This window comes from Echinops telfairi, unplaced genomic scaffold (genome assembly GCF_000313985.2).
Source record: "Echinops telfairi isolate 266 unplaced genomic scaffold, ASM31398v2 ScPeMD7_2573;HRSCAF=3158, whole genome shotgun sequence".
Lineage (NCBI taxonomy): Eukaryota > Metazoa > Chordata > Mammalia > Afrosoricida > Tenrecidae > Echinops > Echinops telfairi.
The window spans coordinates 855,937-861,541 of NW_022106471.1; positions in this window are offsets into that span (position 1 = coordinate 855,937).

Genomic DNA, 5,605 nt, shown 5'->3' on the forward strand with positions numbered 1-5,605 from the left:
CCCCGACTCCGCCCAACTGCTTAATAGATTCCGTGTTCTCAGTTTTGCTTCATCAGTCATTGTGGTTTCCAAATTTTTATTGATATTCCTGTCTGCTTTTGATTCATCTTTTATTCTCTTTGTCATCATGAACGCCCCTCCCCCCTTTCATTCCTTGATCATCATTCTAGTGGGTTTGGGGAGAAGGCAGAGAAAGAGTTCAAGAAATCTGCAAAAGGAAGCAGAGGAGCCCTATTGGCATAGTGTGCTACAGGTTAGGCTGCTAACTGCAAGGTCAGCAGTTTGAAACCACCGCTCTCTTGGCAGGAGAAAGAGGAGGCTTTCTACTCCCATAGAGAGTTATAGTCTTGGAAACCCACAAGGTCACTGAGTCAATATCGACTCGGTGGTAGTGATCTATCAAGGGGTGCATTTAATCAGCTTCTATAATCTGCATTTAATTAAACTTCTTTTTAATTGGACGTTCATGATATCTTCCAATAAGACATTATGATATTAAGGAAAACTATTAATTTTGTGTATTTATCTTTTATTTAGCTACATTACTCACTGCTGTTGAGTTGATGCCGACTCATAGTGACCCTATAGGACAGGGTAGAACTGCCTTTGTGGGTTTCCAAGACTGACACTGTTTATGGGAGTAGAAAGGCCAACCTTGTCCCAAGGAGCAGCTTGTGGTTTTGAACCACTGACCTTATGGATCACGGCCCAACTCAGAACTACTACACCACCAGGGCTTGATGCCAAGGACTCTCTTCATTAGTGAACTGTTTTTCCCTCTAGTTAATTGGGCTCTCTGGATAAACAAAAGTGTTTATAAGTAATGCTACTCTGTTCTGGAATTTATACCTTATTAGTTCCTTTTGTCATTGCATAGGCGAGGTCTTAGCATGATGCTGTCCAGCAGTAGTGGAAGCAGGCATTGACAGTTTTGTCCTAATGATAATTGACTATTTCTTGTTGTGTACTCTTTATTGTGTTGATTGCTGTTGATTTCTGATAATCACCCCTCATAAGGTGAATTTTCTCCAGTTCCACACTATGGATAGTTTAACAGATTTTGAATGTATCAAATGGTTTTTTAAATAATCTATTAAAACATTAATAAAAGCCTTTTCTTTTTATGTTAACATAATACATCATATTGATAATGTCCTAATAATCAAGTGCCTTTGCATTTTTAAAAAGAAAAACTTGCAGGATTTAATTTCCTAATGATTCATTCATTGAGTTTTGCATGTACAGCCACGTGTGGTGGACTTAGTGTTTTCTTTGTATGCATTTCTATTCTTTGATTTAGAATTCCATTCGCTTTGTATCATCAGAGTAGACTACATGTCCTACTTCTGGAATTTATAAGAATTTTCTTTGTGTCCTACCACCAGGTGACTGAGTCAGAAGCAACTCAATAGCAACAGGTGCGGGTATATAGTTACATTTTACAACACTTCCACAGAAATAGTCATTACAGATGGCTTGCATTTGTTGTTATTCAAGTATTTTATGTTCTTATTTTCCTTACTCAATCCATCAATTTCATTGAGGAAATACAGGCAAACAAACAACAAGGAACTTGATGGTGCTGATTATCGTGCGAGAAAGATGAGGCTCTCTCTCTGTCCTTGTACAGATTCAGTCTCGGAAGCTGTAGGGGCAGATCTACCTGCCCTATGAGTCAAAATCAACTCAATGGCAGTGGATTTGGTTTGGTCAGTATGTTTCTCACGTTGTCGCTTTCTCCTTGTGTTTCTAGTAGCATTTGCTTTATGTGTCTTAACGCCTGTTTGTTTAATGAATACAGATACAGGATCATGAAGTCTACTTGAAGAATTTATTTTTTCATCACATTTATTTATTCAAAGAATATTTATTGCGTTTCTACCAGGGCTTTAAATTTTAACTCCACCCATTGCTGGAAATTTGCACTTCCACCCCAGATACTAAATCAGAATCTCTCTATATTTTCTCAATGGTTTTATTGACATATAATTCACCAAATCATATGATTCAATAGTTCAATCACATCAAGAAGAGCTGTACAATCATCACCACGATCAATTTTAGAACATTTTCTTCGTTCTTGGACTCATCGTTATTAGCTCCCCATTTCTCCCCAGCCCCCCTGCCATCCCCCCAAGGAACCACTGACTCAGTCACTGTCTCTCAGATTCACTTATTCTGACTTCACCAGGTGATTCTAGTTGGAAGCCCTCTACTACATATGAAGTAAGTGCTCCTCTAGGTCTCAGGGATTCCATCGTAAACAGATAAAATGCCCACCCTTCGTTCTACTCGAAAAGGTAGTTGGGACATCTAGAAGCCTGGGTAGCGATAGTCTGGAGTAGCAAGGACCTGTTCATCATCCATCCAGCCAACCAGGTCTGAGGATAAGGGAGCAGGGGCGGAGCAGGGCCAGGTAAATGGGAAGGACTCCCACCCAAGGACACCCCAGGGCCAATTCTCAGAAGAGGTTCTGAAAGTGGCCATTTCCTCAAGAGAAAGGCAGCGAGGCAGAGGACTGCAGTTCTCTACAGACTGACCGGAGCCGTCTGGGGTGACCGAGAGAAAGCCCTCCGTTGACCTGGTAGGAAGTGGTCAGCTTGTTGCTGTGCAGTGCTTGCCCCACCCGGCTCCTCTGTGGTCGCCGCTCTCCCTCTCTGCGACCCTGCGTGGTTTGGGCTGTGACGGGTCACCACGGTGTCGCAGCTTTGCCTGTAGCAGATAATTGCCGCCACACAAGGTGGGCTGTTGAGACTTGGGCGCGCACGGCCTTTTATTCCAAGCCATGGCGCTCCATCTTTTTTGGACTAAGGACTCGACCTTGTGATTCAGGGGAGAGCCTCACTGTGGGGGAGGAAAAGAGCAGGCACGGGCTTTTTGCTTGGCATGAAATGACCCCCCAGGCCTGGTGTAGGGAGCCTTGGCGAGGTCAGGAGTGGAAAGGAAATGGACTTCGCTTTTGGGAGGAAGTCTGTAACCTCCTGGAGGCAAGATGTTGCAGCTCTCCGAGGTGGAGGGAGGTCACACGTTTAGGGGAAATTGCACAAGCTTTGTGAGCAACTTTGCACAGCCCCCACCATCTGATCCTCAGCCCTCGGCCCTCCAGAAATCTGTGACGCTTCCTCCTCACCCATCCAAATTTGGGCCTGGGCATATTCCAGGCAGCCCAGGAAACCGGATGTCCATCTATGGCAGCGGTTCTCAGCCTGTGGGTCTTGAACAACCCTTTCACAGGGGTCGCCTAAGAGCATCGAAAAACATATAGGAACTGAAACACTGCTCCTCTATCCGTCTCTAGGTGGTCCACCCACATGCAGATTTGCTAATCTGGAGAGAAACAAGCTATCTCAACCTTTCGCACTGACCTTGGCTTTTCTACACATACTGTTGCAAAATGTAGCAATGTGGTTTACGGTTGTTATGTTAAGGCTGTTACCCACGCTACACCATGCTTCAAGACAAAACTTAATTTCTTTGTCATTAGAAATCACTATCTCACGATTGATAACTACATATTGTTTTTGGTGATTCACTCCCATGCTTTCATGATGCGCCATTTGTAACCATGAAAAGACAGCCTGCCTCTCAGATATTGACATGATGATTCATCACAGGAGCAAAATGACAGTGATGAAGAAGCAACGAAAATAATGGTATGGTTGGGGGCTCCCCACCACATGAGGAACTGTATGAAAGGGTGGCAGCATGAGGAAGGTGGAGGAGCATTGCTCTAGGGGTCTACCTGTATGCCTCCACCATGGCTGCCCGATGGCCCCTCTCCCTTTGCGTGTCTCTCTCTTGTCCCAGCCAGGAGCCGCACCTGCGGGGCTGGCAACTCCGCTGAGCACAAACCCCCCTGACTCCACAGACTGCCCGGGCCCTAGGGAGAGAGCCCGAGATGCTGCTGGGACTTGAGCGGGTCTGTGTGACTTAGGAGAGAAGAGAGTCCTGGTAGTTAGGCTGCAAGAAAGAGGCTGCTACAGCTTCCTTCTGTAGAAGGAGATTCCAGGCAGCAGGGTGTCCACAGCACAGCTCTGTCTCGCAGTCCACGGAGCAGCTTATGCCCCACTGTCTCTTCTATCTCCCCTCAACTCCATTTTTGTTGCTTTCTTGCTTTCCTTAGCTCTGACACGAACTTTCCATCCACTCGAGGGCTGGGATTCTAGGTCCTCTTCTGGGTGGTCTCAGCCGGTCTTCCGTCACATCTTTTCTATTAGGTTACGGGACCTAACTCACAGGGCATCTCTCCTTAGCCATCTCTGATTTCAGCCTCTGTGTTGTTCCCAGGCTGTATCTCTACTTGGGTCTTTCGGGGTTTATCTGTATAATAAGTAGGCTTCTGGACTTTCTAGCTGGTTTATAAATCTTCAAAGGTATTACAGTCATTGTCATAAAGTGGGATTCCATGAGTCAGAAGTAATTGGTGGCTACTGACCCAGACTCTGTCTGGATCCAATCCCAACTTTACCCAGCCCTAGTTGGGAAAAACTGGTTACTTACCTATTGTGTCTCAGCGTTCTTTTCTGTGAAATGAGGAGAATTATGGCAATCCCCTGTCGGGGCAGTAGTAAGGATTAAGAGAGTTAATGCACGAAGACCTTCAAAAAGTGCCTATCCAGCCTGTGGTGACCCAGGCTGTGTGCTATAGGCTACTGGAACTTTAGATTCTGCCCTTTCAAGGTGCACAACATCCTTCATAGATCATACCAGAAGGACTTAACGTGGAAACCCCACTAAGTGAACTGGACTCTACTTCACCTTCACCTGTAGCCCTTGAACTTAAAGCTGAAACTGACTAGTGTGAGAAGAGGCAGATGACGGCTACCCGAAGGTATGGAGCTGGCAGCTGTTGGGCTTTGGTTCGGACCTCTTGCCTTGAGGGTGCCCAATGAATGGTGGCCCAGGGCTACCATATGCTTCCTATTTTTAAAAATCATTTTATTAGGGGCTCATACAATTCTTATCAAAATCCATCCATCCATCCATTGTGTCAAGCACATTTGTACATTTGTTGCCATCATCATTCTCAAAACATTTGCTTTCGACCTGAGCCCTTACTATCAGCTCATTTCCCCCCTCCCTCCCCACTGCTGCCTCCCTCAAGAACCTATACTTACTATTTTAATGCCCTCCTTGCTTTACTATGGCATGCAATAGTCCTGTAGCCATGGTTCTGCCATTGTGAAAGAGTGTTATTGAAAGTTTTGCCCTGTCACCAACTCCCATTGTTTGTGTAGTGTCAAGTCACATAAGAGTCTACATCCATACAAGTCAACAATTCATGTATTGCAGCTCCAGCCAGCTCATGCTTGTATAATTTCCTATTCTCAACAGTGTTTTAGATTCAATACAATTGACTGAATTAATGAGACTATCTGTAGAATTACCTTATGCCTCAGGGGGGTGATTTATAATGATCTCTATCATAAAATGATAATGATGTCTCTAAAGTAAACCAGAGACATACATAAACCATAGCTACATGAGTGAGTTTGGGGCTCACACTTAATTCTAGCCCCAATCTAAAAACAATGAGTTCTTACAACAAGTCCCTGCTTAATGCTTGCCCTTATGAAGAGATGATTGAAGAGATGAGTGCTCTATA